The sequence below is a fragment of the Camelus bactrianus genome, chromosome 5, assembly GCF_048773025.1.
Source record: "Camelus bactrianus isolate YW-2024 breed Bactrian camel chromosome 5, ASM4877302v1, whole genome shotgun sequence".
In the NCBI taxonomy this organism is placed as follows: Eukaryota; Metazoa; Chordata; class Mammalia; order Artiodactyla; family Camelidae; genus Camelus; species Camelus bactrianus.
The window spans coordinates 59,182,176-59,201,230 of NC_133543.1; the positions used below are offsets into that span (position 1 = coordinate 59,182,176).

At 34.8% G+C, this 19,055-nt stretch overlaps 1 protein-coding gene across 6 annotated transcripts in view; it reads right to left on the bottom strand.

Annotated features, from left to right (window-relative positions):
• The window catches only part of ZNF385B (zinc finger protein 385B), a 367,544-nt gene that overhangs the window by 31,339 nt on the left and 317,150 nt on the right, over positions 1 to 19,055 (bottom strand). The gene's annotated exons all lie outside the window — the stretch shown is intronic.

Consider the following 19,055-nt stretch of genomic DNA (forward strand, 5'->3'; position numbering starts at 1 on the left):
ATTTCATTTTGAATAGATCCTGAATATATAAACATGGACTTGATTAAAAAAACCTAAAACATATATTATGTGGCATATTAGCTTAGTTCTTAAGGTAAAGAGGATGATAAACCTGTCACTTAAAGTGAGTTTTTGTTAGATTTCTACAGCAACAATAACTTCTACATCAGTTTTCTTTATATACCTTATGTGTTTGAAGATGATCATACTAATGTTTTCATACATTTTCCTCAGCAAGCAGCGTACAGGTGGGGTGTGTGTGTGTGTGTAGATACACGTGGCAATGGACAGAAGGAACCAGGTTTTAATTCCGTATTTCAATTAAAGATATTATATTATAACACATAACCTTGATCACCCAAGGTCAACAGACTTACACTGAATAACTTCCTAAATATCTCTTCATAAATATTATTTTATACCATCATTGACATCATTTTAGCTCTTAGTCGGTTTGCTCAAGGACCTCTCAGACTGTTCTCTGTCAAGTTGAAGAAGAAAACCGAAAAAACCCAAGGGAAGAGAGAAGTGTAACATTATTTTAAATCTTTTATTTATTACTATCTAAGAATAGTTAAATCCAGCAAATATAGTTAGGTAGATACAAAGAAAATATACAAATAAAAATTTAAAAATTGATAATGTGAAGAAATAATAATAATGACTAATATTATTGAGCCTCTGCCAAGAACAGTTCTAAATGTATTACACGTATTAGCTGATGTAATCTTTTTTTTTTTAACATTTTTTATTGATTTATAATCATTTTACAATGTAATCTTCATAATACCCTTTGATACGTAGGTACCAATAATAGTCAGCACTTCACAAATAGGAAACTGGGCACAAGAAGTTAAATAACTTAGAAGTCACACAGGTAGGTGTGGAAGCCATTTTGTGTCTGTGAAATGCTTAGGTGTGTACCCCTATTTCACTGTATACTCACACATTAAATATACACATACTCACAGTAAGTTAACAGTACAATCTTATTAAAGTTAAAAATTACACACAAAGAATGTACACTGTTTTTAATGACTCAGTGAAAGATTATATTTTAATAGACATTTCTGTGAGTAGGGAAATATACTAGCATAGTACATTAGAACTGATCCTTCTGGTGAGTAACTAAGAAAGTCTTGCTTTTAAGGTAGATAATTTCTACAGGATACCAGAAGACCTCCTAGTTATTCATCTTTCCAAGTATTCTAAACAGTGAGATGCTACTTTAGTGCCCTTTGGCTGAAGAAACATACAGTTCTCTAAATAAAACTTCCCAGCACAAGATAAGCAGCATGTCATTTCCTCATTACTATTTCCTGGCGTCACTGCGGAAAGTTAAAAGCACCAATTAGCACTTGGGGTAAAGAGCCAGCTAAGTGATACCTCACTGGGTGCCAGGAAGGAAAAAACTCTCCAGGACCGTGATTCACTTTTCTTTTGAGGTCTGGGGCATGAAGAAATGAGCGTTCTTAGTGCTAAGGACTGCAGTTTGCAAAAGATTTGGAGGAAAGAGTGGCAGACACCACTCACTCACATCTGGCACCTTTCCAATTTCCCGGTGGTATTCTTGGTAGTAGCACTTTGCTTTCCTCAGTACTGTATCTGAGGTGTCAACAGCTTCTAAGTCCTGGGCAGACCTTCAAGTGAAACCGAGACACTGTTAAACAGTGACACGATTAACCTGACTTCATTATCTGGGAATCTCCTTACTTGAGGAATGAAAGAAACAAGGACAAGAGCCAGAAAACCAATGAACTCGGCAGTGCAATCAAGCCTGATCAACCATGGCTTTCATGTCCCTTCTGAGAGTCTTGGTTAACCAAACTGACCTACTTTGCACCTCAATGACTAACGAGCAGACGCATATTTGTCTAGCACGAATGGCTTGCTTTCTGATTCTACCCCTAAGTGCTGCTTTACCCCCAAACTGGCAGTGATCAAAGAAACCCCTTGTTGAGAACTGCCAGAATTAGAGTTGCCCAAACCATCATGCTGACTCCACACAAGAATTCATCCGTATCTAGGTTCCTTTTCCAGAGGTCACTCCAGGAGCTACCTGACCACCCACTGGTAGAGGAATAGCTTTGATGGGAAATATCCTGGAATTTTTTCTTCCATTTATCTCCATCTTTGTCACTAAAGCCCCTCAGTTTCTGAAGTCCTCTACATCTCTGAGGACACTACAGGTCCAAGTAAAAAAGATAAATAATGAGATAATGTATTGCTTTACAAATAAAAATGCAATAATGAGAAATTCAGTAATTCACTGAGGTCCCATTTCTGTTTTTTACCTTATTTCTATTTTGGACTTTAGAGAGGTGGATAGGATCTTGTAACAAGATGTAAAACTGTGTTCACTTTGTACAGAAAAGGCAGTCCAAACACAAACTGGCAAGTGACTGGGGAAGGGTAATGTCACCAGAAAAAGTCCGCAACTGTTTATTTACCAGTAGACCTGATCTTTTTGTATTTTAAAAAGTAATTAGAATCATTTTCTTAATTAAAGAAATTGTATCATTATTGGCATCTGTTTTATCTGAGACCTTAGATTTCAATGTTAAGTAGTGTTAGATGGGAAATAGCAGAGGTCAGTTAATTTTCAGAAAAACCCTGTATATTAAAATGCCAAAATAAAACAGATGTCAAACAAATTACCACAAAACCAGGCTAAACTAACAAGGGAAAACCTGATTATTTATTCCACAAAGAATTATTTAGCACCTGCCATGTGCTAGACATTGTAAAAGATTAAATATAAAGACTCTACTCACAAGAATGGTAGTTGGAAGAAAAGATGTGCATACAATGACTATAATCCCAAACAGAGAGTCAAATTGTAAATGGAAGTAAACAGCAACAAAGAAGTATGGGACTCAGAGGAGGGGTGAACTTCTTCGGATTGGAGGGCGATCGTGGAAGTTTCATGGAAAATGGACATCAGAGCTGAGCTCTGTTCTAGGGGCAGGGTTCTGAAGTGGCAGTCTGGAGGGGGACGTATTTCACGTAGAGGGACCAGCATGTGCTAGGGCGGTGACACCCTGTGAATTATGCAGTGTTTCTTGGGCACACCCGATTTTCAGTACCACAGGGACACAGACATAACAAAGGAGCACTAGGGAAAGGTGGCCACATTGTGATACCTCAAAAATTATTATCTCGTATAAAGCAGAAAACGTGTCATGGTGTTCTATAATTAAAAAAACAAACGCTCTACTTATAGGCATCTTATATAGATGGTTCTAAGTAAGATGTTGCTTTTACATCACAGATTTTATCCTCTGCTCCAAAGTATAATCCTACATTCAAAAGACAACCAAATTATTTATATAGAAGATTAAATAATGTGAGATAAAAGCATGGCACTGAAAATACCATAGTTACACATACTAAGAAACAAACTAGAGATCACTGGGTAACAGCTAAATAATTACTTGAGTCTTTGCTTTAACATAAGACTATTTTTAACTATTAAAATGCTTTTTGCATTTGTTTATGGCATGGATAAGATCACACACTCTCAGAGACAAAGCTACCACATAGAAAACATAAGATGCACCCAAGAGAAAGGCTTACTCAATTCAAAGGTAAGTCTTTCTGCTGATATTTGCAATTTTAAGGCCTGCAATATCAGTAATGACATACTACTGGCTTTGATATTCACTTCGCTCAATGCTCATCTATTGGGATCTGTTGAAAACAAAGTCCAGACAAAATTATAACCGTTATGGAATTTTTTATCTTAAAAAGACACAATGCCTTTGCTAATTTCTAATTTATAGCTAAGTGAAACCCTCCAGGTTGCCACACTGTGTAACTGCAGGGGACGAGGGGGCACCATTCATATAGAGTTTAATGTGAATGGTGTCCTCTGGATTCCTTCAAGGCCAGAGTTCTGGCTATGGCTTTTCATATTTACTGGCTTTGTAATATACATGTGTAAAACCCATCAACTCCAAATATTTCTGTATTACTAACGAGAAAAGTGGTGCCTCTAGGAAGAAAACAATGTGCACTCTAGACTGCTAATTCTCTTTGGAGTCAAATATCATGAAACAGAAGTAGAGTTCTTCAGTGATAGCTGCTTTGAAATGCCACTGTTTGAATACATGGGCATTACATATGTCTTTGTTCATGCTGTCCAAAAATTTCCATGTAGGCAAATAAAGTTATTTCTTAGAATGCTGAGCTATTTAGTGGGCTTCAAGGTAATTTTTCAAATGCAGTCTATTCGTCAGCTAAGAGTCTGGATGTTCATGCTTCTGGTGCATGATTCACTGGTGGAATTACTTTATACACTGAAACACAGAAAAGCAATAAGTGGATCTAACAATGATGACAGAACTGACCCAATGAATTGGGAAAACATGGCAGGTTGAGTTTATAATTCCCCGGACTATAGCAAAAAGTGGCTTTTAAAAAAAGTGCTTTAATTTTTTAAATAACATTGTTTCTTATAGAGTTCCAAGTGAACAAAATTTTGCCTCATTTTCCCAGTGACTTTCATATTTCTATTAAGTGGAGGTGGACTATTAACCTTAGATGATTCCCAGCGATCTAAGATTCCTCCTCTGGATATTCAACTACACCTTATGCTTAGGGATAATTAGAACAGGACATAAAAGAGACAGTTATTTGAGCCTGACTGTATCAACTGTGATCTGAGCCCCACATCCTTTCATTTGTTGAATTCTGATCTCTCTTCCTGTCATCTCTTTTTTTCTAATTAGGCCATAATTAAAAATCATCTCCTTTTAAAATCAAATTAATCATTTATATGTGTCAAGGTAAAGTTCATCCCAGAAAATTAATTTCTTCATTCTATTTATGAATACTGCAAATTATAGAGACTATATTTTGAAAAAGATTTTCCCCCCACCAACCTAATGAAAGTAGGTTTATGTGAATTTTTTCAATATAGATAATGAATAATAAAATCAGTCTTATTTAATGTCACAACTTCTTTAACTTCACCACAATGTAGTTAAGAATTCAGCAAAAGGTATCTGAGATGCTTACTCTAAAAAAACAAACAAGACTGCTTACTTCTTCATTTCATATTATGTTAAAATTTTTTAAAGATATACTTTGTCTTCTGGGTTGGGGGGCTCAGTATCTGCATCAATGTAATGATAAGGTATGTGCAAACTCTTAGTACGTTCACTCAAGCTTAACTGAGACAAGATGAAGTAAATGAACCCTGACAAAATATGCTCTTAACTTCGCTTCCAAATTGTAAGGGGAGCAAGTCAAGAACTCCACACAGAATGCACTTGATAAACCATACTCTCTAAGTTATTATGCTCAAAATGGGAAAATTAGTGCTCTGTACACTAACAATCTTGAATATGTAATAATAGGAACATTTATAACTTATGAAAATATCTAATTGTCTCAAAGAATTATGCATGTGGGACCTAACTTGTTAAAATGACTAAATCTTAGAATTTTTATGAAACACATGGATATCATCTTTTATTTTTATAATACATTATAAAACATCAAGGATTTGTCAATAATTACTTAATATACTTGACTCATTTATTTTTTGATTTTCCCAAAAGTATTCAATTTTATCCACCTCTCTTAAAATAATTTCAAATTTCATATTAAACTGGGACATTTTAGTTAATAATTCCCCATTGCCTTGAAATATAAAGAAGAGTTTACAGTGATTTCACAGTGACATCCAAAGTTTCTAACATGTGTGACAGTGCTGCTATCTTTCACTGGGGAAATGGATTGCCATTGTGTGCTTTACAAGAACGATTTTTGTGACTCAGTGATAAGTAATGCAATATAATTCAAGTCTGTGCATTAAAGCTGTGACTCTCTAGCTAATTCAAGTCTTCTGATAGTCCTTTAAATTAGGCTCCCAGGCTTCCACACATTAATGTTTAATCAGTCTAGAAGGTATTACATTTACTTCCATTTCCATAGTGAAGAAATTTACATAAATGATATAAAATAAATCTAAAATTAGAATTTACATTGTATCTCCTTATATTTGATATATAATATCCTTAATTTAGATAAAAGTGGCAAAGTAACTTTGAAAATGCAATGCTCAAAAAATTGACTGAAGAATGGCTTTAATAATATTTTAAATATGTTTAATATATTATTTATTATTACTCATTTGAAAACCTCTTTTACAAAATAGATTTTTATAATACTCATACCCAAAGTCCTAAACCAATTTTTAAAATCCACTAGACATTTTATAATTCAAAATTAAGTGAAATATATAAATGTGAAGATTAATACCATACCCTTTCAAAACATACAAGTATTAGTAAGAGAAAATAATGAAAATGTACATCTTTAGCAGTCACTTAGCTAACCTGAATCATGGTAAGGCTGTCTTTATGCTAAAGTACCAGATTAAACTAGAAATGTCCATTCCAGTTTAATCTGGTCAACCTTTCTTACATATAAGAAATTAGTCTACTAATTTAGAGGAAAAACTAAAATAAAAATGCCTATAAATATGATTAACCCATAAATATCAAATATTTCAATATAATCAGTGAATGCTAAGTGGACTTTCAGTTTCTAAGTCTGTGAAATAGTATCTAAATGTCCTGCTCACCAAGAAGAGTGCTTACTCATCTTTGAGTTTTCTGAAGCACCTATTGTATGGTATAGACACAATATGAAGTTTCTGAATAGAATATAACATTGTGTATTCTACACACACACAATGTCGTATTCTATTCAGAAACTTTATATATATATATATACACACACACACACACATTTGGGATAGAGGAAGGGAATATATATATATATATATATATATATGATAACATATATATCTACATTTTGCATAGAGTAAGGAAAATCTTCTAAAAGCAGGAATTTAATGCTGGGAGCCCATTCATTCTTTCATTCAACAAATACTTTTTGAATATCATTATGTTCCAGGCATCATTCCAAGTGTGGGATGCAGGTCTAGTGAAACTTACATTCTAGCATGGGGACATAAACATAAAACATAAATTTACATATATTTTAAGTAAGTGTTAAATTTATGAATATGTTAGGTGGTGCTTTTAAAAATAAGGAAAAGTAAGGAGGGAGGACAAGGATGGGTTGAGTGTCATTTTAGGTATTCAGGGAAGTTTCTGTTGAGAGGGCATTTGCACAGACCCCTGAATGAAGTGAGGCAATTAACCAGGTAAATATCTGGGAGAAGACCATTTTGGGTCTAGGGACTGCAAATAGCTATTCTAAGGATTTTGACTTTTACTCTGAGTAAAATCCCAGCAGTGTTTTGAACACAGGAGTAACCTTGTTTGACTTCTGTTTGTAAAATGATCACTCTGGTTACTGTATGGAGAACAGCTATGTGTGTATTGCAGGGGTGTTGGGGGTGAGGCAAAAGTGCAAAAGGAGGCGATTATAATCATCCAAGCAAGAGATAAAAACGGTTCAAAATAAAATACCACTGAAGAATCAGAAAGATTTTAAAAGAATGATTTTCTTAACCAGTAGTTACAATATTTGGAATATCTGCAATCTTTGAACTTGAATCAACCATAATTTCTACAGAATTTCATTTTTGTCCAATTAGCTGTTACTTTTGTTTCCTCTAAATTTAAACTGTATTTAGTTTTTGTCCAGGTAATATCATCACACAGTTGAGACGTATGAAACAAAAGCATACACAGTGAAAGTGTACCTCTCAGACTCAGCCACTAGTTGTTGCCACCTTTTGTGTATCCTGCCAGAGATAATTTACATGTCTATCAAGCAAACATATATGTGTGTGTGCATTTTTCCTTTCTTCCATTTTTAGACAAATGCCTATATACTACATATGCTGTTCTGCACTTTGCTTTTTTTATTTAGCAATAGATCTTAGAGATATTTTAAAGTGAGTAATTAGAAAGCTTTCTAATTTTTAAGATGCATATGTATATTTATTCCATTATATTAATGAACCATAATTTATTTCAACAGTATCTTACTGATGGGTATGTAGGTTGTTTTTCAAAGTTGTGCTGTCACCCATGAAGCAAAAATAGGCATTAGATGTTTCAAATGATTATTTTTCTTCTTTTTACAACTAGAAATGATTTTTAAAATACTTTAATTAAAGCAGGCATTTAAACATTTCCTAATTAGTCTCCCTACCCAAATTTTTGATTATGGATATATTATAATTATATGTTTTCCTAACCATATTTCTGGGAATCAGGCAATGAAATGTGCACATACCCCTGCCCTGGGCTTAATAAAATGGTATAAAAATTTGGGAAAAGAAAGTCCCTTGAGATGAACCTTCAATAATGGAAATGATTTTAAAGGCAAGAGATACATATTCTCAAGAAGGAGAAGACTATAAGAAAAACATGTTTGGATAAAACAATGTTTGTTTAGGGAATTGTGAATAATCTAGTCTGAGTGAAATGTGGGTGTGTGTGGAGTAGGAATGGAAGAAAGATTAGGAAGGCAAATGCCATATTATTTAGGCCTTAAATACTAGGTAGTGCGAAGGTAGTTAACAAATAGCATATTTAAATTAGATAGTAATGAGAAGCCACTGATGGCTTTTGTTCCAGCACAATCTGATCCAGCTAAGACCTACTAAAAGGAAAGAAAAGACAGTAGAGTAAATAGAAGATTCTCACCACAGCAAGTCAAGGAGTAATGGGGTTCTTAAATACACAGATTTCAAATTTCAGGGGCCTCTATATAGTTTATAAAGCAAAAGCTAGAGCTTTTACAGAAAAGGAGCTATTCCTCCTATTAAAGCACATCTCTATCTAGAAATTCTGTTCCGTTTTTGCCTTCCCTAATGTCTATTATCCCTTCTCTTTTTAAACATTTATATCAAACTCCCCCTTCCCAGAACAAATCCTTATCATGGTGTTTAAAGAAGCCTTGATCTCCCCAACGCAAAATAGACCATCCCTCAACCTACATTCAACCTTGGCCTTTCACCCTTTCTGCCTTATTTCACAGACTAATCTGTTCAACTAATTGCATGCACATCTCCATTTTCGCTTCTCTAACCTGGTTCACCTCAATCCACTGAAACATCACCAAGACAACAATGCCCTAAGTCCTAAAACCAAGAGCAACTTTTATTCCTCCTTTTGCTTGACCAATCGGGGTACCTGACCCTGCCGATCTCTCACTTCTTCTTTGGAAGGCACTTTTTCCCAGGCTCCCTTCTAGGTTGGTGTTCTCCCACCTACATTTCAGAACAGTTTGCAAGCTCATCTTCCTCTGCCCAGGCACTGAATTGTTGATAAATTCTGAGGCTCAGTTTTAAGCCTTGTCTTCTCACTCCAAACTTTCCTGTCTACTCCCTGTTCAATCTCACCCACACAATTTCCCCAGTCACCTTTACACCAATAATTCCCTGGTTTCTACCTCTCTAGTCCAGATCTCTCGTCTGAGCTCCAGACTCATAATATCCACTCAGACATCTCAAAGCACCTTAAACATAAGTTCAAAACCAAAGCTGTCTTGCCAAAACTACCTAGTCCTTTTCCTAGCATTCCTTTTCTGCTAACAGCATCACTCTACATGTGTTGTAAGAGCTAAATCCAGGGATCTTTCTCATGGTCACCCTCTACCTCCACCCACACATTCAATCACTGAGTCCTACAGATACTCCCTCCTAAATATTTCTCTAATCAAGCCAGCTCTTTACATCTCAACCACAACCACCTTGGTCCAAACTGTCATCATCTTTCACCTGGACCACTGCAACAGCCTCTTTAGTGATCACCCAAAGACTCCTCTTGCTCTCTGATGATCTGTTCACCACACGGTGGCCAAAGTATATTTAAAAAGTGAAAATCTGAACATTATCATTCCTCTGCTTAAAATCTTCAATGTCTCTTCACTGTTCTTGGTTTAAAATCTACAATCATCATAATCAAGACCTATATGTTCTTCTCCCTACCATTATTTCATTGGGTAGCAGGCTCTATGTTCCTCTCTGAGAATATAATGGAGCCTAAGTACAGTGCTAGCCTTTCACACATGCCTAAAACACTATCTCTTTTCTCTTCTCCTAGTTAATTCCTATTCAGCCTTCAGAACACAGCCCAAATATTACTCCCTTAAGAAACCTTCCATGATCCCCCAGACTAGGTCACATCATAATTCTTGGATTCTTTTCTTTATAGCACTTCTCATAATTAAAAAATATTAATTTTTATAATAACTTGATTAATGGACACATAATATTCATTAAGGCTTGTAACTATAAGATTTTTGTTCTTCACTGTACCTCTTGCACTGTGCACACTGCCTGAAACATTTTGACATTTCATAAATAATGATTACATGGATGAATAAGTGAATAACTGAATGGAGAAAGTCTTTATTACTTGATATACAGAATTAAAGTAAAGGTAGAGAAAGAAAAAATAACAGGAGTTTATTTTAGAAGTTTCAGACCCAAATAACAGGATAATGGTGTGGGATAATGGTAAAATGATTAACAAAAAGATGCAGTTGTGATGGGGTGAGGAAATTTTGCAGAGGAAAATGAGAGTTCAGTTTGGGCATCTATTTAGGCTGTTCATGGGCTATACAATGGAGGGGGCCAACAAACAAATGGAAATACAAGAGATAGTTGAGAAAAGAGGCTGGGGCTGGAGACATCAATTTTGGAACCATATGATAAGATGATAGGTTAAACCCTGGGAATGGTTGAGATTCCTGATGAATTAAGTAATGAGAGGAGAAAACCTATTTTTAGGAAAGAATCTTAAGAAATAGCTATATTTAATAGGTAAGATGAGGAAGAGAAATCAGCACTGGATACAGAAGAGAGGCCAGCAGAAAAGCTGGATATACAAGAGAGTAATAAAACCCAGAGGTCAACAGAAGTGAAAATTCCAAAGGAAAAATAATTAAAAATATACATAAACAACTAACAAAGAGGAACTATAGTCTTATTGAAGTATAACATCTTAAATGCTAAAATACTCTTCTGTAATTTCAAAACAGCTTCATAAAATAAGTGGAAAACAATATGAGGACTTTGTGTCCTGAAAGAATATTTGATAATGTTGCACAGGAAGCATAGTGGTAGCCATGTCTGTGGAAATAAGGGGTCTATTTATATCTCCTACTCCAAAGAAAATTATAGCGCCTCACCCATCACTTAAAAGAGCTGAGGAATGCAGAACCACAGAGAGAACATAGCAACCAGGACGAGTGCAAACACAACGTCAGGTTACAAAAATTACTGTGAATTCAATAATAAAAATAGTGACAAATAGTTACTATTTACTGTTTGCTCTGTTTGCTGTGTACCAGGCTCTGTGCTAAGTGTGTTACAGTCAGCATCTCATTAAATCCTCATAAAAGCATGTGAGACAGGTATTATTAGTCCAAGTCTGTGAAAAATCAAGTGTCCAATAGCACACTGCCAGAAATGGAAGCCCCTGAATTTAAACCCACAGTGAGAGATTAGATTCTTAACCACTATACCATTGAACCATTGAAGCAATTCCCAAGCCCAGGGTCCAAACAGCCTTCACAGGGGAAGATCCAAAACAGAACAGACTCTCTCCTTTAGCCACTCTGGTAAAAGATGATCTTCATTTCCTTAGAAAAAATGATCTGGAGGTGGAAAAAGATCTGGGGAGGTGAACTTTAAGGTCACAGAAGGTACAGTGTTCATTGTAGAGAATGTATTCACTAATTCCTAACCAACCCTTGGGTTGCATAAATTAAAGACTTAAAAAATCCTCTTTAGGACCATTTATCCATTCAGTGAATAAATGTGCTAGGTACTGGGGGAACAGCAATGCACAATGCACACTCAGTCCTTGTCCTGACAGAGCCAACAATATTGTGTATGTGTGTGTGTGTGTGTGTGTGTGTGTATTAGAAACATATATTAAACAAACAGTTACATAATAAGGTATCTTTACAACCTGTGATACATTTCATGGAGGAAAACTGCTGGGTGTTGTAAAATTTATTACTGGGAGTGGGGCTAGTTTATAGTAAGGAATCTAGACAAGTTCCTGTGAGGAAGAGACATGGAAGGTGAGATCTGAAGGAAGAGTAGAGACTAGACCAAAAGAGAGGGGAAGAAGTAGCATGGCAGCTTTATTGAAATAAAGGAAAGCCACTGTGCATCTATGCAGAAAAAACTCTAATTTGAAAAGATACATGCACCCCGATGTTCATAGCAGCACTGTTTACAATAGCCAAGTCATGGAAGCAAACTGAATGTCCATCAACAGATGAATGGATGTAGTACACACACACACACACACACACACACACACACACACACACACACACACACACACAATGGAATACTACTCATCCATAAAAAAGAATGAAAAAAGAATGAAATAATGCCATTTGCAGCAACATGGATGGACCTAGAGATAATTATATTAAATGAAGTAAGTCAGACAGAGAAAGACAAATATCATATGATATCACTTAAATGTGGAATCTAAAAAAGAAATGACACAAATGAACTTATTTACAAAACAGAAACAGACTCACAGACAGAAAACAAACCTATGGTTACCAAAGGGGTAAAAGGGTGGGGACGAATAAGTTAGGAGTTTGAGATTAGCAGATAAAAACTACTATATACAGAAGAGATAAACAAGGTCCTACTGTATAGCACAGGGAACTATATTTAATAGCCTGTAATAATCTATAATGAAAAAGAATATGTAAAAGAATATATATATATTCTTTTATATATATATATAACTGAATCACTGTGCTGTACACCAGAAACTAACATAACACTGTAAATCAACTCTACTTCAATAAAAAAGAAAGCCAGTGGCTGAATCCTAGCAGACAATGGGGCGGGTGGCAAGAACTGGACTAGAAATGTGCACACTGGTTAGAAACCTGAATTATGAGGATGCTCAGTGACTAAAAGTGTGAAAATTTTGATATCAAGAGTGATCATAATCAAATAAGTACCTCCTACTTCCTCCAGATTCCTGACTGACCTCTGCCTAGGAGTAGAAGCAGTGGCCTGAGTCAGGGGTCACTGGTTGGTATGATTTTTGGGGTCTGGCTGCCTGATCTCTCTCAGTGTGGAATGAGCAGATTTATAACAGACCAAATGATAAGTTATTAGAAAAACAATTCTTACATACGGTAGTTCACTCTCTTGTCTATCAAGAAAGCCCCAGGTTAGAACACAAAATCAGTGATTTATGCATCATTTAGTCAATTTGATCAGTACAGATAAATAAATTGGATAAATCATCCCTCAAAACAATGCTTGTTTGGCATGAAATATAAAACCTAGATACTATGGAAGTTAAAACATTTGACTCAAAAGATTTTCTGGGAAAATACTAACCAAGTCACAAAAATATCATTTGCTTAAAAAAAAAAAGGAAAGAATAGTATTAGATACTACTAAATGATTACAATTTCAGAAAAACCTCAACAATGTGCATTAATTTGGGTAAAGGGCATAATGAAATGGGTAAAAAAAGTTGAAAGTAGAACATTTTTGGAGAAATGCTGTTAGCTACCAGAGATCCCTAGGTGATATATTAAAATATGTAAGAATTATTTTAAATTATATCATTGGTTGTATTTTAATGAGTGCCCTTAAAGCGCTTACATCAGCTTGTAAACCTTTGTTCTGTTGGTGTTCTAAATCTCTATGCTTTAGCCTCCTTTGCAACGCTCATTTGCATTATCTTTGAAGAAAGAATTTGGACCAGACAAAAGTATAATTTAGTCCATACCTGAATGATCACAAATCCCTAGTAATGTCCTCCAAATTAATAAGAATTTACTGCATTTATAAAAATGGAAATTTATGCAAAAGACAATTACTCAATGTCTAGATCTTTAGAAAACTAGCTCAAAAAGAACGTCTTTCAGATACTCAAATTTTGTATTTTATAATCTACATCTGTAAATTCAGTACTTCTATTCTGGCGTTTTTGCAAATATAGATGTCCATCATTTTCCCATCATTTACAGATGTTAATATCTCCTTCTATAGCCACCTGTGTAAATGTAAAAATTCAATCTTAAAAAGAGATTTTGGTATTTTTAGTTTAAAAGTGCATCTAGGGCATTTTGTTGGCTTACACATTTTAAATTACAAAACTACAACAAATAAGATAATAGTCCCTTTAATGAATCTATTCTTTTCCATTCCTTTCAAAATAATATTTAAAAAAACCAAAAATTCATGACATGAACAAATAAATCATCACATAAAAGGACTCCATAGGTGTCTCCCAAGTAATAAAGAAATTTATTTTTTTCCAGAGCAAAAACCAGGTAATTACCTTATGTTTGCAGGTCAGGGATAATGTATGCTGTATTTCAGAGAACATTCTGTGGGCATTATTAAAGATAAAAGGGAAACTATTTTGCGATTAGAAGTATAAGTCAGCGCTATGTATCTCCATGCTAAGTGTAACAAGTATTTAAGGTAGAACTAGAATTCGTATTAATAGAATAACAAACGTCTGTGGTATAATAAAGTGAGGGGATAGCCACTTCAGTATGGGAAATAAGAGACTGCACTGCCAGTATTTAATTTAAAAGCAATAATAAAACTGACTAAAAATCAGTCTGCTTATCATTATTACTACATGCTGGCAATTCTAAACTTAGTAGTAAAATACTTCTTCCTGGAAAAAAAAAACTGTTGGTCTGTTTTAAACAATTGTTGTGGTTACAGCTGAATTTTAATACTATGTATGTAAATTTAAAATTAGCGTATTTTGGTCATTTATCTGTTAAGTAACTATATGGAAGTTAATACAGAGAACTTGTAGTCACATCATCAAACTCCCAATTCACAATGACTCTGCTATACCTACTCATTTTGAAAGTAAGTTCCTAATGGTTAAGAATGACTTAAGTTTGTTTCAGATGCAGTCTCCATTTGCAAACTCTCTGCCATTCATATTCCAGCATCTCAGTAATTCTGATTTGAAATAATGATAGCGCAGTGATTGTAAAGAGAAAGAAAACTGAATTTGGGATACTTCAAGTCTTTCATTTTACAGGGCTGGTTAGAATTTCTATTTGTGTTTAAATTTTAAGAATGAGAGAGTGCCAACTGTGAGATGCATTACTCTTGTTTGGTAAATAAAAAATTTCAGCTTATACATGACATATTTGACTGACTTCAGTTAATATCTTGAAAATTGAAAATTTCTTCTTTTTAAAGTTTTTATGTGCTTTAAAACCAACGAATGAAGAAGAAAATAAAATATCAGTGGTGTAATTTAGTAGTATATCTTTTATATAATTTTGATTTTGTTGCAGTTTACTTATTTGTTACTGTAATATTATTCATTACTGTGACAGAAGAGTATGTAGGTTTAAGTTTTGTCTCATTTAAAAAATAATTTAATGTAATTAAAAAGGATCAGTTCTTTACTTTTTTCCTTTTTTAATAGTGCAATATTAATGTTAAAGTAATATATTAAAACTTTAATACAGTCTCTGAGTTTCTTTCCTGGCTTCTCTTATTAGTCATGTCAATTCACCATTATTTCTGAAAATAACTTTGTTCTATAGAGGGGATGTTAAAAATGACCTGCTCTTGTTACCAGAAATGTTAGGTATGCCCTGATAAGAACTAAAACACATTTCTATCTGAATGAAATACAAATTAACAGAAATTTACTCATATTCTTAGCTCCCAAAGGTCAGAATCTAAAAAAAGTGAAATATTCTTGGGAGTTCTTGTTCATCAGATCTGTTTTCTGTGTAGTGAATACAATATTTGTTTCCCTGTGCTCTAGAAGACAGAACTAAAGTGAGGCGGAAAAAAACCCCCAAGATTCCTTTTTTCTTTTTCTTTTTTTTTAAATAATGATTTAAGTAAGATGAAATACTAAACATGATTAAATCCTGAAGCACGTAACCAAAGGAAGCTGTGGAACATTTCACTCTGTGGGAATGGAAGATTCAATCACCTTAACCATCTTCCTATGTGATCATGGTTTCCGGTATGCAGACTGACAAAAATTTGCATAATTTTAGGAGGTTCATGGACTGCCTGCAGCCTACCCATAGACCACATCCTTAAAAAGCCGTATTTATTTAAGCGCTAGTATTTAATACATCTTCAATACTCTCCCTTCAAATGCTGTCCATCTCTCAAGCTTTCTATGGTTTCAATTCCTCCATGAATCCCTGTACAAATACGGAGATAATATGTGGAGAGCATCTAATACAGAGTCCGGCAGAAGAACAGGCATCCAACAAGTACTACCTGTCTGCTTGTGCTTATTCTAACCCACGTGCTGTCTGCTTTTGTGAATGCGTATTACCCTACAGTCAACACCAAGCAGTTCAGCAGTGTTTCTATGTCTATTAGTTTTGTTTCCCTAGCTAGCTAATCAGGTCTATGAGGGTACAGAACCTGTCTCATACTTCCTAAATCTTACTTTCTAAGCAGAAACTATTTTGATGCTCTCCTCCTGTCTCTGGCTAACTTGACAGCTTCTTTACTCCCCTTGAAGAACTCACCTTGATCAGCAATGCTATTTTTCCAACAAAGGTTCCCAGCCTGAAATCTTAGAAACTGGCTAAAGCAATACTTCTTCATATTCTTTCCTCTCCCCTCCTGCAAGCCATGTCCCTTAAAGTTCCTTATGACCAGTCAGGTATTCCCTGCTCCCCACTTCCCCCAACCCCTACCAAAAAAGCCCTGCTCTTTTTTATGCTGACCCACCATATCTAAAGTTGTCTGGCCTCCAGGGCAAATGCTGTCACTTGAATTTATTCAAAGAGCTGCTTGAGAGATGAAAGTAGCTAAAAGGTGAAAGTTACTTTTGCAGAACGTTCTGAACTGTATTAAATTAGCCACTTGCTTGAAAGCACTGGAGTAGGTAAGACTACTTCTTGTTGCATCCAGCTTTTTTGTTCTGTTTTGTTGCTGTCTTACATAAGTAATACTTTTTTTCTTGTTGTAAAGGTTGTGAAAATTATAGTCAATTATTCACTCTAGCATACAAAATAAAAGACAGCTATGGGAAACCAAACATGTACTAAATAAAGCCTGACTATAAACTTTAAACCAGCAACTAATCATTTAGGAAACCTACAGGTGTTCAGCCTAGAAATTCTACCTGATTTCTAATTGTGTGCTGAATAAATTTTTAGCTGAAGAATCCCAAACCACAAAAATCAAATGAAACATTATCTCATTGTAAGGATTTCACAACCAATCTTAACTAAGGAAATTCATACCAAACAAAGTAGAAAAATACACAAGACTTTAATAGTCTTCCCCAGTCCCAAAGTGGCAAGGCAACTTTTAGATGACAAAAATCACCAACAAAATGACTTGAAAATTCTTTCAGGAATCTTTTACTTTTGTCTAAAACTTAGTAACACAGGAAAATAAAAAGATAACCCACAGTATTTTGTTGTTGTGTTGTTAATGGAGGTGCTAGGGATTGAACCCAGGACCTCACGCATGCTAAGCATGCACTCTACACACTCTCCACCACCGAGCTATACCCCTACACACCCCTGACCCATAGTATTTTCTAAAAGGTGCTATTAGTGTTTGATTGGCAAACCAATATTTAAAGGAAATGTACCAAATCTTGCAGCATTGATGGTGAATCATAGAGGCTTACTGGTTTTCTGTTGAGAACATATTCCGATATGTGAGGGTGAGTTTTGGTACTTTCCCTGTAACATTCATTTTTACTGTTCTTCACATCACACTAGGTGGGTCATCCTAACTTTGAATATTCCTGACACACAGAAGTAGCTAAAGTAACATGTCATGATGAGGTATCTACGTGGGTTAAGAAAAAAAAAAATCCCAAAGTGATTACATTATACATGTTGCATAACTTCCCCATTAGTTAAATTCAGGATCTGATGAGTCTTAATAAGTTATAATGCTCACTTTTTTTTAAACTTTGCTTTTATCCTAGACTTCATTTTCTTTCAGTGATGAATTTAATATCAGTCCTAAATTATCAAATGCCCACTTAAAATAAGGTAGTTCTGAGAAGGACTATGACACTTTGATAATATTATAGTGCTACTTCTGAGGCAACTTTTTAAAATTTAATAAGTAACTACTATATACCTCAAACAAGCTAAATTTTTTACAGAGCTTTCTTAAACAGCAGCTGTTGAAGAAAATTTTTAGCTCCCTATGTTCCTGCTCTCTATAACCACACTATATTTCTGTCATGTTGAAGCAAAAAATGTTCATCATTTTGTCAGCTCTGCCTGCAAAGCAGAGAATTACCTTCCCAGGCTCCTGAGATTTATGCTTTTAATTACCTCCTATCTGCTTCACTACCTTCCAAACCTAAGAATCACTATAAATAGTCTTATTTATGGGAAAAATGTAAAATGCTTGACAATAGCAGGCTATCACTTTTTAGATTTCCATTTGATGCTATTGACTCCTTATATCTTCAGCACCTCTTTTTTTTCTTCACAGAATTGGTTGATTTTTCAAACTTACAAAATTATTCATTTGTCCAATAATTTATACTGCTTAACAGCAGATGTAAACTTTACAACTAGCTTTCACTCACCTACCCAGCAATGAGATTATTATCACGGTGGTATCTATTTAATGATCAGCTGCAGAATTCAGTTTAAGTCTGATTTTCTCTGAATCCCTTCATCATAAACTCAACTTCTATGGCTTATTTCATTTCTGAATTGGGGGGAGGGCCCTGTTAGGATAAGTGAAATTTAGCAGGCTAGGCACCAGTATTCTTAAACTCTGCCTCTCACATTTTATCAGCATCAATTTTTTTGGTAAAAAACCAATAAATTACTTATATACTTACACATACTTGTATACAATTTATATATGAGTATAGAAATATAAATACAGCATGATTAATAGACTAAAGAAGCTGCTACCTATCCCAGGGCCTTCAAGACAGATAGAGTAGGTGTGCGTAGGTAGCAGGCAGTGATTGTGTATGTACACATAAGAGGAGGGAACAGTTAACCTAAGACCTAACATGTGTATTATTTGTTGGATGTATCTGACAGTGGTGATGTAGGGAGAGCCAAATAGAAGACCACTAGTTAAGGTTTTCCTTGACATACCA